The sequence below is a fragment of the Lycorma delicatula genome, chromosome 1, assembly GCF_047948215.1.
Source record: "Lycorma delicatula isolate Av1 chromosome 1, ASM4794821v1, whole genome shotgun sequence".
In the NCBI taxonomy this organism is placed as follows: domain Eukaryota; kingdom Metazoa; phylum Arthropoda; class Insecta; order Hemiptera; family Fulgoridae; genus Lycorma; species Lycorma delicatula.
Window position 1 is genome coordinate 403686715 of NC_134455.1, and position 19353 is coordinate 403706067.

Consider the following 19353-nt stretch of genomic DNA (forward strand, 5'->3'; position numbering starts at 1 on the left):
ATTTACTTTAGATGTTTATTTTGTTTTTCGTAACTTTGTTTAATCATATAATCATATATATAACTCTAACATGTTATTCTCATTCTTTCATTATGCTTGTTTAAATTTACATGGCAATACCGCAGAACATATCAGTAAAGTATTCCAGTGGCGGTTATCCAATAGGAATAGTGGACTATCACCAGATAAGTGAATTGAAAAATGTGTTGAATCTGAAATGATAATAAATATGATGACGTTACACTATAATCCTGCAATAACTACTTCTATAGAAATTACTATTCTACATTATTTTTAATTTGATGATGTAGCTATTAAAGCATATATCATATGTCTTCTGCTATCACAAACTAGAAAAAAACTGTAAATTATTAGGGTTAAGTGCTGTGACCTGTCTTAAGTGGTTTTCGCTTATGAACAAAATTTTTAATTCAATTTAATGATAATATGTCATTCACATGAGGAGGTGGTTATTAAATCATTTTCACTAGAAGGTGGAGCCAAATACTAATCTTCAGTTTGGTATACGTGAAAAATATAAAGGAATCATATTGCCTGCCTGAATAGTAATAATTAATGATAAAAAAAGCCATATTCTTCCTTAAGTATTATTTCAAATTTTTTAGGTGATAAATTTCTCCACAAGTTTCATGTATTGAAATAACAAATATTAGATTAAACTATAAACGGTGTAACTCTTCTTCTAAATTTTAGGTATATTCTTTTTTGTCTAATTATGTTCATTTTCTTTCTATTTTACAGCCTTCAAAATTTTTCGTGAATGGACACAATTTGAAATAAATATTTATTAAAAGTATAAAGGTATGTGAAACTTTGCATTTTCTTTTTTTTTTCTTTCTATATTTATGATATATTATATATAATGATAGTTTACATAAAAATGAGAGGTGAAATGTTCAAAACCGCCCCTAATTCGCAGTACTCTGTTTATATCGGTTTTTAAAATTTAATCTGTTTATCTGTAGGATTTAATTTTTTTTTTTTAATTTTCCACCCATAAGTCGAGAAATATATGTTGAATATAATGAAATTTTCATTAAGGTGACAAATTTAAGTTTTACAGATAACTTGATGAAACATTCTTACGGTTTTACTAGTTATTCTTGCAATTATCAAATGTAGTACTATGAATGTAGGACAAACTATAACAAACGACAAACATCACAAGCATTGTGTTGTTATTAAAGTTGAGGCACAAAAACCCGTACACAAAAACTGACGTCATCAATCCATAATATTGGTATGGTGTCATGATGGAGAAATGAAAAAAAAACGTTTAGTACACTTGTTGCATGGATGCCAAATCGTGTACATTGAGTGATTAAGAATAAAGATAAACATATTAATTATATTAGATATTCACAGATTGTACAAGTATGGTTTCATTTGGAACTATTATTGAATAACTTCCTTGTCTGGATTAATTTGCATGCTTAATTTAACACTCTAGATTATTTTATTTTTAACATTCAATCATTCTAATTTAACTATTCTTTGTGTTTTACAGGCATCAAAATTTTTAACAATATTATTTAAGAAACGTGGGCATAAGACATTTTATAAATTATTCTACTTTGTTAAGGAAATTTAAATTAAAATTTATCGGTGAAAAATCAAGTGTTTAATTTGGGGAAAAAAAGGTTAGTGAAATTGCACTTTGTTTTATAAGAAGATGGCACGTTGTAATTTTTTAGCTGTATGATAAAAGTTTCTTTAGTAATGAAATAAACTTATCGTTACAATAGATTATTATTTACAAAAGTACTCTAGTAATAATAATTGCTATTCTTTGTTTCATACTTATCGTAATGTAAGGACATAATTAGGATCAAAATAGAGGAGGAATGAAGTGTAAGCCCACTCGCATAAAAGAAAAGTTTACTTAGTAAACTGAGGTAGTCGTAATATAGCGGGTTAGGGATTGTGATGGTTTTCTAATATATTCAATATAAAGAATTCCTATCACAGTATAGGCTACTATATTATCTTTGATGATTGACATGGTAGTGCCTCTTTTGAAACCTTTCTAGGTCAGTAAGTTCCTTTTTGAGTAAGTATGTGAGATTTAGTGCTCTGACTACCAATATAGAGTTTATTTAAAAAATGAGTACCATTCCTTTTTGGAGATTTAGTAGTAATTAATTTACGAATGCAATCACAAAAATTATTACGATTTATATGAATACAAGATAGATATTTATTAATTACCAGCAATACACATAAAGTAATATGTGTGATGCGAAGAGTCATCAATTTTCAGTTCATTATTTCAAATATTCAAATTGTTATTTCAGTAATTTTTAAAATTCGGGTGATGCAATGCCAAGCTGGTTATAGGACAATTTCTGATGACATAGATATCTCGTTGTTTATATTAACTTTCTTATAACACTACTTAATATTTGGTATTTACGTAAAAAGTTTTTAATTGTTTGTATATTGTTATAAAAATAATTTTTTTTTAATTTCAGTACTGAAGAAGCATTTGAAAGCAAATTGTATGAAGTTGAATATGATAATTTTAAAGTTCAAATTTGAAAAAAAATCATAAAATCTGTAACAAGTTATAAAAGTAAAACATCATCATAAAATTTATTTAATGAAATGTACACTACAATTATAAAATTTCTTAATTTGATATTAGTTATTAATTTGTAAAACATTTGATCACATTGCATGTATTATTTGGAAAATTAAGCCAAACTTATTTACCTTAAAGGGGATGATACCCTTCTTCATTAAATAACTCTGTTGTAGTACAATAAATGTTTTCCTTTTTTTTATTTTAATTTTTATATTTTATTTGTTATAAAGTATAATATCAATCTATGATGTGTTTTACGTTTTATATGCTTTTGTGTTTTTGGAACTTTGATCCATGAATTATAATAAAAGTTTCAAAGTAAAAATGTTGATAAAATATAGAACTATGATTTTTTTTCTAAGTAGCAGTCCTTCCAACAACTGGTAAACACTTTGTTTGCTAAATTTACAATAAATAGCACTTGCTGTACAGTAGCAACATATTCTGCCAGACCTTTGATTATATAAATGTTGGAATACCATCAAAACTAGTACAGCTCTGGATCTAATAGAGTTAACATCCTAGATTCTAAAAGCTAGACTTTTTTGCTGTTGAAATCGCAAGGACGTGTTTGTTTAATCCAGCTATTGTTATCAGATGTTTTGAGCATTGTACACCAAAGATAAGAGGAAAGTGCAGGCCAAAGAAGAACGAAGAGGTCTTCGGAAGAAGAAGAGGGAGAAGAAGAAGAAGGAAGACCAACCACTCGTCTCAACATCACGAACTGGAGTCGGAACAGAGCCCAGCAGAGATGCGTCCTGAAGGGCAGCCATACCAGAAGCGGATGAAGAGCTTCTACACAACCTCTCCTTTTCAAAACTTACAGGAAAGATAAAATAACCCAGCAATTGCGACTCCTCCGGAAAAGGAGACACATTGCTCTTTCCTTATAGCTAGTGCCACGTTGTGGCATATTCCTGCTAGCCTATTAAGCGTTAGCACCGAAAGGACTTCAGTGGACGTTCTGAAGGGGAATTACGTCGGGAGGACAGGCTTTATAAGCCTAGTTTTCTGCGTTCGGCCCATGAAATGGGTTCGATAACGCTGGTTGAACAATGGATTGGAATGCAATTAAATCCGTCTTAAAATACTAAATAATAATAAAGAAAACTTGAAAAAATTAGACCCGCTAACTAAAAATAAACCTCAAAAACACGCCCGATAGAATCACCCAGCAGCAAGGGACTCTATCCAGGTTCTGCGATAAAGTAGGGAGTAATAAACTCCCGCCAACTTTGCATTCCATTCCATTCCAAAGATAGGAACACCTTGCTCCACATGTTGAATCTCAGTGGCTATCCCACTTTCAGATTCATCTAGTAAATTTTGAGGGTTTAGAGGTTGCAATAAAAGTACTTGTTCACCATTAGGCACTGGGCTTATGGCATATAAGGAATTTCTCTGTCATACTATAGGCTACTATATTATCTTGAAAGTTTTGGTGATTGACATTGTAGTGGCAATTTTTGAAGTAGTTACAGGTCAAGGTGATTATTACAAAGATTATAAATGATTATATACCAAATATAGAAACATCACATTGTTCCTCCTCATGTTGAATTTCAGTAGTAGTAAAGTTTGATGCTTTGGAGGTTCCAGTGAAAGTACATCGCCACCATTAAGCGCTGGGCTTATAGCAAATGTCTTGTGTTCTGCACTCATGTGCCCAATTCTTCTCTGAAAGAACAATTTACAAAATGCTTTTAAAATCCAACAATTGGTGAAGGGAAAATTCTGACACTCACTTCCATAAGGTACAGAAGAGGCGACGGTTGTACAAATTAATAATTGCTTGTTTATAAAAACAGGTGACAAAAGAAGGGACTGAAATACTCATCATATATATATATATATATATATATATATATATATATATATATATATATATATATATCGATTTTGCTATTACATATGCTGTCGTTCTCCTCAAAGGGATGATGAATGGTACTGAGTATAAGGCACTGTTTTGCCCAGGAAGTGGGAAACTGAACCCATAAGCGGAAGAACTTCTTCAAGAAATCATAAGTAGTAGAATACAGAAAGCAACGGAAGGCATTGTATTGAAGGTCCTAGTGATAATCTCTCGCATTACACTATGATGCTATCTGGAAAGTACAGTATTGAAGAAGATCCCATATTCTGTCATTTTAAATTTATTATACAAAATCTGCAATTACTAATGGTCATGTAATGGGAAGATAATATACTATTCTTTGGTGGACATCTAAAAAGTTAAAAAATCATGGACATCTAAAAAGATATCTAGGCCTAAAAAGTTTAATTATAAATCATAAGTTTCATAAACATATTTATTTCTGTATTCTTTGTTTCTAATTCAAAAAGTAAATTAATCGACTTTTCCTTTCTGAAGGACAGTGATTTGATGAGACCGCTTGTTCTTCACATCATTAAGCTGAGAACAAGTGCTTTCGAAAGATGTTAATCTGTAATTAAAGGAAAAAAGGAAATCTTGTTGACCAGCCTGTTATATTTGAAACAACGTTTGTCTCTGGTTTGAAATGATTTGTAGGATATTTCCATAATAATTGATAATGTATTAATATATCTGTTATTTTTAAAAAGTATTCATTTCTACTTAGTGGTTATTGTGTATAATGATTTTCTGTATGATTATGTTTGCAAGTTTGTATACTGTTTAATTAGGTATTCAGTACTGTATTTTATCTATTTGTATTTTACGTTTGAGATTATTATTGCCGACATATAAGCAAAGTGTGTAAGGACAACAGTTACATCAATTAGGTTGACTTTTGCAAATCCTACAGTTTTAATAAAGAGAATACTGCATTTTTATTAGTTTGTAATGAATCGCATAAAGTCTGAAGCTACTGATTTTCACTTGTTTGTCCCAATTATACAGATATGTCCGCTATGAATTCTTGCCTGAATTTTGGTATTCACTAATCTCAAAAATGTTGTTCGTTTTTCATTTTGAATATTTTCGACTGAATTTTATTTTCTTAAACCTAGCGTAGATTATGAAAAAAACATTATGTTCGGTAGTGCATGTTAATAGAATGTTTCTCTACTTAAAAATTATTGCTTTTTAAGTGGTTGTGTTTATTTTTGTCTGCAATTTCATGTGTTATTCTTCTTATATTCTTTAATATAACTTATTTACATTTTTATAAATTTCATATAAAATTAGGATATCTTATAAAATGATCGTTAGATTGATTGATGACCTGTAGACCTGTTGATTGATTCTCGTCTTACTCTTCCCAGCACATTCCCTCAAATTTATTCTTCTTCTTTGTGCCGAGTGGGTCAGCTACCTTTATTCCATGTATAAATATATAAAGTTCCATATATAAAGTAAAGGTACAGCGATGTTTACTGGTAGCATGCAGTTAAATATTTGATCGTACTTTAAAATTATTTGTAACTAAAGAAAAAATAAAATATAATTTAAAAACATAAAGTGCAGTGTTGCGGGTAACTATGGTAAAAAAAGAAGTTTTTGGTTTTCCATGGCAACAATATTTTTTCTTATTTATTATTTTAATACTGTGACTAACAGTAAAAACACATTCAGACGATTTAAGCTATTATAAATAATATAACTGATAACTGATAAAATGAAAGGCAAACTAATATTGGCATCTCTCTTTGCTGTTTATGTAGCAGCACAGTGGTGGCGGTATGTAAATATTTAATTACAAAAAAAGTAATTGTAATTTTATGACCATCTAATAAGATTCTGTAATTTCTTAGTAATGTGTATTCCTTAATTCATGTGTATTATTTGCAGAACGAAACGTCGCCGTGCATCACAACCCCAAGCACCTCCGAGTCTACCACGTCCACGTCCATTAATTTATCCAGTGGGTACCTGCCTTGCATGCAAGGAGGTAAACTGCTGGGTAAAAAGGCGGAAGTTAGTTTATACTTAGCTTACTTCCAAAAACGGTAAGCTAATAATATTTAAATAATATCATATTATGAGGAAAATTATTAATATAATTAAGAATAAGTAAATTTCAATGAGTATAAGTATAATTTTATTGTTCTCTGAAGGTCTGGGCGTACATGATGCTTCTAACCTTGTACATGCCAGTACAAAAGCTTATTTACTTTAGATGTTTATTTTGTTTTTCGTAACTTTGTTTAATCATATAATCATATATATAACTCTAACATGTTATTCTCATTCTTTCATTATGCTTGTTTAAATTTACATGGCAATACCGCAGAACATATCAGTAAAGTATTCCAGTGGCGGTTATCCAATAGGAATAGTGGACTATCACCAGATAAGTGAATTGAAAAATGTGTTGAATCTGAAATGATAATAAATATGATGACGTTACACTATAATCCTGCAATAACTACTTCTATAGAAATTACTATTCTACATTATTTTTAATTTGATGATGTAGCTATTAAAGCATATATCATATGTCTTCTGCTATCACAAACTAGAAAAAAACTGTAAATTATTAGGGTTAAGTGCTGTGACCTGTCTTAAGTGGTTTTCGCTTATGAACAAAATTTTTAATTCAATTTAATGATAATATGTCATTCACATGAGGAGGTGGTTATTAAATCATTTTCACTAGAAGGTGGAGCCAAATACTAATCTTCAGTTTGGTATACGTGAAAAATATAAAGGAATCATATTGCCTGCCTGAATAGTAATAATTAATGATAAAAAAAGCCATATTCTTCCTTAAGTATTATTTCAAATTTTTTAGGTGATAAATTTCTCCACAAGTTTCATGTATTGAAATAACAAATATTAGATTAAACTATAAACGGTGTAACTCTTCTTCTAAATTTTAGGTATATTCTTTTTTGTCTAATTATGTTCATTTTCTTTCTATTTTACAGCCTTCAAAATTTTTCGTGAATGGACACAATTTGAAATAAATATTTATTAAAAGTATAAAGGTATGTGAAACTTTGCATTTTCTTTTTTTTTTCTTTCTATATTTATGATATATTATATATAATGATAGTTTACATAAAAATGAGAGGTGAAATGTTCAAAACCGCCCCTAATTCGCAGTACTCTGTTTATATCGGTTTTTAAAATTTAATCTGTTTATCTGTAGGATTTAATTTTTTTTTTTTAATTTTCCACCCATAAGTCGAGAAATATATGTTGAATATAATGAAATTTTCATTAAGGTGACAAATTTAAGTTTTACAGATAACTTGATGAAACATTCTTACGGTTTTACTAGTTATTCTTGCAATTATCAAATGTAGTACTATGAATGTAGGACAAACTATAACAAACGACAAACATCACAAGCATTGTGTTGTTATTAAAGTCATCAATCCATAATATTGGTATGGTGTCATGATGGAGAAATGAAAAAAAAACGTTTAGTACACTTGTTGCATGGATGCCAAATCGTGTACATTGAGTGATTAAGAATAAAGATAAACATATTAATTATATTAGATATTCACAGATTGTACAAGTATGGTTTCATTTGGAACTATTATTGAATAACTTCCTTGTCTGGATTAATTTGCATGCTTAATTTAACACTCTAGATTATTTTATTTTTAACATTCAATCATTCTAATTTAACTATTCTTTGTGTTTTACAGGCATCAAAATTTTTAACAATATTATTTAAGAAACGTGGGCATAAGACATTTTATAAATTATTCTACTTTGTTAAGGAAATTTAAATTAAAATTTATCGGTGAAAAATCAAGTGTTTAATTTGGGGAAAAAAAGGTTAGTGAAATTGCACTTTGTTTTATAAGAAGATGACACGTTGTAATTTTTTAGCTGTATGATAAAAGTTTCTTTAGTAATGAAATAAACTTATCGTTACAATAGATTATTATTTACAAAAGTACTCTAGTAATAATAATTGCTATTCTTTGTTTCATACTTATCGTAATGTAAGGACATAATTAGGATCAAAATAGAGGAGGAATGAAGTGTAAGCCCACTCGCATAAAAGAAAAGTTTACTTAGTAAACTGAGGTAGTCGTAATATAGCGGGTTAGGGATTGTGATGGTTTTCTAATATATTCAATATAAAGAATTCCTATCACAGTATAGGCTACTATATTATCTTTGATGATTGACATGGTAGTGCCTCTTTTGAAACCTTTCTAGGTCAGTAAGTTCCTTTTTGAGTAAGTATGTGAGATTTAGTGCTCTGACTACCAATATAGAGTTTATTTAAAAAATGAGTACCATTCCTTTTTGGAGATTTAGTAGTAATTAATTTACGAATGCAATCACAAAAATTATTACGATTTATATGAATACAAGATAGATATTTATTAATTACCAGCAATACACATAAAGTAATATGTGTGATGCGAAGAGTCATCAATTTTCAGTTCATTATTTCAAATATTCAAATTGTTATTTCAGTAATTTTTAAAATTCGGGTGATGCAATGCCAAGCTGGTTATAGGACAATTTCTGATGACATAGATATCTCGTTGTTTATATTAACTTTCTTATAACACTACTTAATATTTGGTATTTACGTAAAAAGTTTTTAATTGTTTGTATATTGTTATAAAAATAATTTTTTTTTAATTTCAGTACTGAAGAAGCATTTGAAAGCAAATTGTATGAAGTTGAATATGATAATTTTAAAGTTCAAATTTGAAAAAAAATCATAAAATCTGTAACAAGTTATAAAAGTAAAACATCATCATAAAATTTATTTAATGAAATGTACACTACAATTATAAAATTTCTTAATTTGATATTAGTTATTAATTTGTAAAACATTTGATCACATTGCATGTATTATTTGGAAAATTAAGCCAAACTTATTTACCTTAAAGGGGATGATACCCTTCTTCATTAAATAACTCTGTTGTAGTACAATAAATGTTTTCCTTTTTTTTATTTTAATTTTTATATTTTATTTGTTATAAAGTATAATATCAATCTATGATGTGTTTTACGTTTTATATGCTTTTGTGTTTTTGGAACTTTGATCCATGAATTATAATAAAAGTTTCAAAGTAAAAATGTTGATAAAATATAGAACTATGATTTTTTTTCTAAGTAGCAGTCCTTCCAACAACTGGTAAACACTTTGTTTGCTAAATTTACAATAAATAGCACTTGCTGTACAGTAGCAACATATTCTGCCAGACCTTTGATTATATAAATGTTGGAATACCATCAAAACTAGTACAGCTCTGGATCTAATAGAGTTAACATCCTAGATTCTAAAAGCTAGACTTTTTTGCTGTTGAAATCGCAAGGACGTGTTTGTTTAATCCAGCTATTGTTATCAGATGTTTTGAGCATTGTACACCAAAGATAAGAGGAAAGTGCAGGCCAAAGAAGAACGAAGAGGTCTTCGGAAGAAGAAGAGGGAGAAGAAGAAGAAGGAAGACCAACCACTCGTCTCAACATCACGAACTGGAGTCGGAACAGAGCCCAGCAGAGATGCGTCCTGAAGGGCAGCCATACCAGAAGCGGATGAAGAGCTTCTACACAACCTCTCCTTTTCAAAACTTACAGGAAAGATAAAATAACCCAGCAATTGCGACTCCTCCGGAAAAGGAGACACATTGCTCTTTCCTTATAGCTAGTGCCACGTTGTGGCATATTCCTGCTAGCCTATTAAGCGTTAGCACCGAAAGGACTTCAGTGGACGTTCTGAAGGGGAATTACGTCGGGAGGACAGGCTTTATAAGCCTAGTTTTCTGCGTTCGGCCCATGAAATGGGTTCGATAACGCTGGTTGAACAATGGATTGGAATGCAATTAAATCCGTCTTAAAATACTAAATAATAATAAAGAAAACTTGAAAAAATTAGACCCGCTAACTAAAAATAAACCTCAAAAACACGCCCGATAGAATCACCCAGCAGCAAGGGACTCTATCCAGGTTCTGCGATAAAGTAGGGAGTAATAAACTCCCGCCAACTTTGCATTCCATTCCATTCCAAAGATAGGAACACCTTGCTCCACATGTTGAATCTCAGTGGCTATCCCACTTTCAGATTCATCTAGTAAATTTTGAGGGTTTAGAGGTTGCAATAAAAGTACTTGTTCACCATTAGGCACTGGGCTTATGGCATATAAGGAATTTCTCTGTCATACTATAGGCTACTATATTATCTTGAAAGTTTTGGTGATTGACATTGTAGTGGCAATTTTTGAAGTAGTTACAGGTCAAGGTGATTATTACAAAGATTATAAATGATTATATACCAAATATAGAAACATCACATTGTTCCTCCTCATGTTGAATTTCAGTAGTAGTAAAGTTTGATGCTTTGGAGGTTCCAGTGAAAGTACATCGCCACCATTAAGCGCTGGGCTTATAGCAAATGTCTTGTGTTCTGCACTCATGTGCCCAATTCTTCTCTGAAAGAACAATTTACAAAATGCTTTTAAAATCCAACAATTGGTGAAGGGAAAATTCTGACACTCACTTCCATAAGGTACAGAAGAGGCGACGGTTGTACAAATTAATAATTGCTTGTTTATAAAAACAGGTGACAAAAGAAGGGACTGAAATACTCATCATATATATATATATATATATATATATATATCGATTTTGCTATTACATATGCTGTCGTTCTCCTCAAAGGGATGATGAATGGTACTGAGTATAAGGCACTGTTTTGCCCAGGAAGTGGGAAACTGAACCCATAAGCGGAAGAACTTCTTCAAGAAATCATAAGTAGTAGAATACAGAAAGCAACGGAAGGCATTGTATTGAAGGTCCTAGTGATAATCTCTCGCATTACACTATGATGCTATCTGGAAAGTACAGTATTGAAGAAGATCCCATATTCTGTCATTTTAAATTTATTATACAAAATCTGCAATTACTAATGGTCATGTAATGGGAAGATAATATACTATTCTTTGGTGGACATCTAAAAAGTTAAAAAATCATGGACATCTAAAAAGATATCTAGGCCTAAAAAGTTTAATTATAAATCATAAGTTTCATAAACATATTTATTTCTGTATTCTTTGTTTCTAATTCAAAAAGTAAATTAATCGACTTTTCCTTTCTGAAGGACAGTGATTTGATGAGACCGCTTGTTCTTCACATCATTAAGCTGAGAACAAGTGCTTTCGAAAGATGTTAATCTGTAATTAAAGGAAAAAAGGAAATCTTGTTGACCAGCCTGTTATATTTGAAACAACGTTTGTCTCTGGTTTGAAATGATTTGTAGGATATTTCCATAATAATTGATAATGTATTAATATATCTGTTATTTTTAAAAAGTATTCATTTCTACTTAGTGGTTATTGTGTATAATGATTTTCTGTATGATTATGTTTGCAAGTTTGTATACTGTTTAATTAGGTATTCAGTACTGTATTTTATCTATTTCTATTTTACGTTTGAGATTATTATTGCCGACATATAAGCAAAGTGTGTAAGGACAACAGTTACATCAATTAGGTTGACTTTTGCAAATCCTACAGTTTTAATAAAGAGAATACTGCATTTTTATTAGTTTGTAATGAATCGCATAAAGTCTGAAGCTACTGATTTTCACTTGTTTGTCCCAATTATACAGATATGTCCGCTATGAATTCTTGCCTGAATTTTGGTATTCACTAATCTCAAAAATGTTGTTCGTTTTTCATTTTGAATATTTTCGACTGAATTTTATTTTCTTAAACCTAGCGTAGATTATGAAAAAAACATTATGTTCGGTAGTGCATGTTAATAGAATGTTTCTCTACTTAAAAATTATTGCTTTTTAAGTGGTTGTGTTTATTTTTGTCTGCAATTTCATGTGTTATTCTTCTTATATTCTTTAATATAACTTATTTACATTTTTATAAATTTCATATAAAATTAGGATATCTTATAAAATGATCGTTAGATTGATTGATGACCTGTAGACCTGTTGATTGATTCTCGTCTTACTCTTCCCAGCACATTCCCTCAAATTTATTCTTCTTCTTTGTGCCGAGTGGGTCAGCTACCTTTATTCCATGTATAAATATATAAAGTTCCATATATAAAGTAAAGGTACAGCGATGTTTACTGGTAGCATGCAGTTAAATATTTGATCGTACTTTAAAATTATTTGTAACTAAAGAAAAAATAAAATATAATTTAAAAACATAAAGTGCAGTGTTGCGGGTAACTATGGTAAAAAAAGAAGTTTTTGGTTTTCCATGGCAACAATATTTTTTCTTATTTATTATTTTAATACTGTGACTAACAGTAAAAACACATTCAGACGATTTAAGCTATTATAAATAATATAACTGATAACTGATAAAATGAAAGGCAAACTAATATTGGCATCTCTCTTTGCTGTTTATGTAGCAGCACAGTGGTGGCGGTATGTAAATATTTAATTACAAAAAAAGTAATTGTAATTTTATGACCATCTAATAAGATTCTGTAATTTCTTAGTAATGTGTATTCCTTAATTCATGTGTATTATTTGCAGAACGAAACGTCGCCGTGCATCACAACCCCAAGCACCTCCGAGTCTACCACGTCCACGTCCATTAATTTATCCAGTGGGTACCTGCCTTGCATGCAAGGAGGTAAACTGCTGGGTAAAAAGGCGGAAGTTAGTTTATACTTAGCTTACTTCCAAAAACGGTAAGCTAATAATATTTAAATAATATCATATTATGAGGAAAATTATTAATATAATTAAGAATAAGTAAATTTCAATGAGTATAAGTATAATTTTATTGTTCTCTGAAGGTCTGGGCGTACATGATGCTTCTAACCTTGTACATGCCAGTACAAAAGCTTATTTACTTTAGATGTTTATTTTGTTTTTCGTAACTTTGTTTAATCATATAATCATATATATAACTCTAACATGTTATTCTCATTCTTTCATTATGCTTGTTTAAATTTACATGGCAATACCGCAGAACATATCAGTAAAGTATTCCAGTGGCGGTTATCCAATAGGAATAGTGGACTATCACCAGATAAGTGAATTGAAAAATGTGTTGAATCTGAAATGATAATAAATATGATGACTTTACACTATAATCCTGCAATAACTACTTCTATAGAAATTACTATTCTACAGTATTTTTAATTTGATGATGTAGCTATTAAAGCATATATCATATGTCTTCTGCTATCACAAACTAGAAAAAAACTGTAAATTATTAGGGTTAAGTGCTGTGACCTGTCTTAAGTGGTTTTCGCTTATGAACAAAATTTTTAATTCAATTTAATGATAATATGTCATTCACATGAGGAGGTGGTTATTAAATCATTTTCACTAGAAGGTGGAGCCAAATACTAATCTTCAGTTTGGTATACGTGAAAAATATAAAGGAATCATATTGCCTGCCTGAATAGTAATAATTAATGATAAAAAAAGCCATATTCTTCCTTAAGTATTATTTCAAATTTTTTAGGTGATAAATTTCTCCACAAGTTTCATGTATTGAAATAACAAATATTAGATTAAACTATAAACGGTGTAACTCTTCTTCTAAATTTTAGGTATATTCTTTTTTGTCTAATTATGTTCATTTTCTTTCTATTTTACAGCCTTCAAAATTTTTCGTGAATGGACACAATTTGAAATAAATATTTATTAAAAGTATAAAGGTATGTGAAACATTGCATTTTCTTTTTTTTTCTTTCTTTATTTATGATATATTATATATAATGATAGTTTACATAAAAATGAGAGGTGAAATGTTCAAAACCGCCCCTAATTCGCAGTACTCTGTTTATATCGGTTTTTAAAATTTAATCTGTTTATCTGTAGGATTTAATTTTTTTTTTTTAATTTTCCACCCATAAGTCGAGAAATATATGTTGAATATAATGAAATTTTCATTAAGGTGACAAATTTAAGTTTTACAGATAACTTGATGAAACATTCTTACGGTTTTACTAGTTATTCTTGCAATTATCAAATGTAGTACTATGAATGTAGGACAAACTATAACAAACGACAAACATCACCAGCATTGTGTTGTTATTAAAGTTGAGGCACAAAAACCCGTACACAAAAACTGACGTCATCAATCCATAATATTGGTATGGTGTCATGATGGAGAAATGAAAAAAAAAACGTTTAGTACACTTGTTGCATGGATGCCAAATCGTGTACATTGAGTGATTAAGAATAAAGATAAACATATTAATTATATTAGATATTCACAGATTGTACAAGTATGGTTTCATTTGGAACTATTATTGAATAACTTCCTTGTCTGGATTAATTTGCATGCTTAATTTAACACTCTAGATTATTTTATTTTTAACATTCAATCATTCTAATTTAACTATTCTTTGTGTTTTACAGGCATCAAAATTTTTAACAATATTATTTAAGAAACGTGGGCATAAGACATTTTATAAATTATTCTACTTTGTTAAGGAAATTTAAATTAAAATTTATCGGTGAAAAATCAAGTGTTTAATTTGGGGAAAAAAAGGTTAGTGAAATTGCACTTTGTTTTATAAGAAGATGGCTCGTTGTAATTTTTTAGCTGTATGATAAAAGTTTCTTTAGTAATGAAATAAACTTATCGTTACAATAGATTATTATTTACAAAAGTACTCTAGTAATAATAATTGCTATTCTTTGTTTCATACTTATCGTAATGTAAGGACATAATTAGGATCGAAATAGAGGAGGAATGAGGTGTAAGCCCACTCGCATAAAAGAAAAGTTTACTTAGTAAACTGAGGTAGTCGTAATATAGCGGGTTAGGGATTGTGATGGTTTTCTAATATATTCAATATAAAGAATTCCTATCACAGTATAGGCTACTATATTATCTTTGATGATTGACGTGGTAGTGCCTCTTTTGAAACCTTTCTAGGTCAGTAAGTTCCTTTTTGAGTAAGTATGTGAGATTTAGTGCTCTGACTACCAATATAGAGTTTATTTAAAAAATGAGTACCATTCCTTTTTGGAGATTTAGTAGTAATTAATTTACGAATGCAATCACAAAAATTATTACGATTTATATGAATACAAGATAGATATTTATTAATTACCAGCAATACACATAAAGTAATATGTGTGATGCGAAGAGTCATCTGTTTTCAGTTCATTATTTCAAATATTCAAATTGTTATTTCAGTAATTTTTAAAATTCGGGTGATGCAATGCCAAGCTGGTTATAGGACAATTTCTGATGACATAGATATCTCGTTGTTTATATTAACTTTCTTATAACACTACTTAATATTTGGTATTTACGTAAAAAGTTTTTAATTGTTTGTATATTGTTATAAAAATAATTTTTTTTTAATTTCAGTACTGAAGAAGCATTTGAAAGCAAATTGTATGAAGTTGAATATGATAATTTTAAAGTTCAAATTTGAAAAAAAATCATAAAATCTGTAACAAGTTATAAAAGTAAAACATCATCATAAAATTTATTTAATGAAATGTACACTACAATTATAAAAATTCTTAATTTGATATTAGTTATTAATTTGTAAAACATTTGATCACATTGCATGTATTATTTGGAAAATTAAGCCAAACTTATTTACCTTAAAGGGGATACCCTTCTTCATTAAATAACTCTGTTGTAGTACAATAAATGTTTTCCTTTTTTTTATTTTAATTTTTATATTTTATTTGTTATAAAGTATAATATCAATCTATGATGTGTTTTACGTTTTATATGCTTTTGTGTTTTTGGAACTTTGATCCATGAATTATAATAAAAGTTTCAAAGTAAAAATGTTGATAAAATATAGAACTATGATTTTTTTTCTAAGTAGCAGTCCTTCCAACAACTGGTAAACACTTTGTTTGCTAAATTTACAATAAATAGCACTTGCTGTACAGTAGCAACATATTCCGCCAGACCTTTGATTATATAAATGTTGGAATACCATCAAAACTAGTACAGCTCTGGATCTAATAGAGTTAACATCCTAGATTCTAAAAGCTAGACTTTTTTGCTGTTGAAATCGCAAGGACGTGTTTGTTTAATCCAGCTATTGTTATCAGATGTTTTGAGCATTGTACACCAAAGATAAGAGGAAAGTGCAGGCCAAAGAAGAACGAAGAGGTCTTCGGAAGAAGAAGAGGGAGAAGAAGAAGAAGGAAGACCAACCACTCGTCTCAACATCACGAACTGGAGTCCGGAACAGAGCCCAGCAGAGATGCGTCCTGAAGGGCAGCCATACCAGAAGCGGATGAAGAGCTTCTACACAACCTCTCCTTTTCAAAACTTACAGGAAAGATAAAATAACCCAGCAATTGCGACTCCTCCGGAAAAGGAGACACATTGCTCTTTCCTTATAGCTAGTGCCACGTTGTGGCGTATTCCTGCTAGCCTATTAAGCGTTAGCACCGAAAGGACTTCAGTGGACGTTCTGAAGGGGAATTACGTCGGGAGGACAGGCTTTATAAGCCTAGTTTTCTGCGTTCGGCCCATGAAATGGGTTCGATAACGCTGGTTGAACAATGGATTGGAATGCAATTAAATACGTCTTAAAATACTAAATAATAATAAAGAAAACTTGAAAAAATTAGACCCGCTAACTAAAAATAAACCTCAAAAACACGCCCGATAGAATCACCCAGCAGCAAGGGACTCTATCCAGGTTCTGCGATAAAGTAGGGAGTAATAAACTCCCGCCAACTTTGCATTCCATTCCATTCCAAAGATAGGAACACCTTGCTCCACATGTTGAATCTCAGTGGCTATCCCACTTTCAGATTCATCTAGTAAATTTTGAGGGTTTAGAGGTTGCAATAAAAGTACTTGTTCACCATTAGGCACTGGGCTTATGGCATATAAGGAATTTCTCTGTCATACTATAGGCTACTATATTATCTTGAAAGTTTTGGTGATTGACATTGTAGTGGCAATTTTTGAAGTAGTTACAGGTCAAGGTGATTATTACAAAGATTATAAATGATTATATACCAAATATAGAAACATCACATTGTTCCTCCTCATGTTGAATTTCAGTAGTAGTAAAGTTTGATGCTTTGGAGGTTCCAGTGAAAGTACATCGCCACCATTAAGCGCTGGGCTTATAGCAAATGTCTTGTGTTCTGCACTCATGTGCCCAATTCTTCTCTGAAAGAACAATTTACAAAATGCTTTTAAAATCCAACAATTGGTGAAGGGAAAATTCTGACACTCACTTCCATAAGGTACAGAAGAGGCGACGGTTGTACAAATTAATAATTGCTTGTTTATAAAACAGGTGACAAAAGAAGGGACTGAAATACTCTATATATATATATCGATTTTGCTATTACATATGCTGTCGTTCTCCTCAAAGGGATGATGAATGGTACTGAGTATAAGGCACTGTTTTGCCCAGGAAGTGGGAAACTGAACCCATAAGCGGAAGAACTTCTTCAAGAAATCATAAGTAGTAGAATACAGAAAGCAACGGAAGGCATTGTATTGAAGGTCCTAGTGATAATCTCTCGCATTACACTATGATGCTATCTGGAAAGTACAGTATTGAAGAAGATCCCATATTCTGTCATTTTAAATTTATTATACAAAATCTGCAATTACTAATGGTCATGTAATGGGAAGATAATATACTATTCTTTGGTGGACATCTAAAAAGTTAAAAAATCATGGACATCTAAAAAGATATCTAGGCCTAAAAAGTTTAATTATAAATCATAAGTTTCATAAACATATTTATTTCTGTATTCTTTGTTTCTAATTCAAAAAGTAAATTAATCGACTTTTCCTTTCTGAAGGACAGTGATTTGATGAGACCGCTTGTTCTTCACATCATTAAGCTGAGAACAAGTGCTTTCGAAAGATGTTAATCTGTAATTAAAGGAAAAAAGGAAATCTTGTTGACCAGCCTGTTATATTTGAAACAACGTTTGTCTCTGGTTTGAAATGATTTGTAGGATATTTCCATAATAATTGATAATGTATTAATATATCTGTTATTTTTAAAAAGTATTCATTTCTACTTAGTGGTTATTGTGTATAATGATTTTCTGTATGATTATGTTTGCAAGTTTGTATACTGTTTAATTAGGTATTCAGTACTGTATTTTATCTATTTGTATTTTACGTTTGAGATTATTATTGCCGACATATAAGCAAAGTGTGTAAGGACAACAGTTACATCAATTAGGTTGACTTTTGCAAATCCTACAGTTTTAATAAAGAGAATACTGCATTTTTATTAGTTTGTAATGAATCGCATAAAGTCTGAAGCTACTGATTTTCACTTGTTTGTCCCAATTATACAGATATGTCCGCTATGAATTCTTGCCTGAATTTTGGTATTCACTAATCTCAAAAATGTTGTTCGTTTTTCATTTTGAATATTTTCGACTGAATTTTATTTTCTTAAACCTAGCGTAGATTATGAAAAAAACATTATGTTCGGTAGTGCATGTTAATAGAATGTTTCTCTACTTAAAAATTATTGCTTTTTAAGTGGTTGTGTTTATTTTTGTCTGCAATTTCATGTGTTATTCTTCTTATATTCTTTAATATAACTTATTTACATTTTTATAAATTTCATATAAAATTAGGATATCTTATAAAATGATCGTTAGATTGATTGATGACCTGTAGACCTGTTGATTGATTCTCGTCTTACTCTTCCCAGCACATTCCCTCAAATTTATTCTTCTTCTTTGTGCCGAGTGGGTCAGCTACCTTTATTCCATGTATAAATATATAAAGTTCCATATATAAAGTAAAGGTACAGCGATGTTTACTGGTAGCATGCAGTTAAATATTTGATCGTACTTTAAAATTATTTGTAACTAAAGAAAAAATAAAATATAATTTAAAAACATAAAGTGCAGTGTTGCGGGTAACTATGGTAA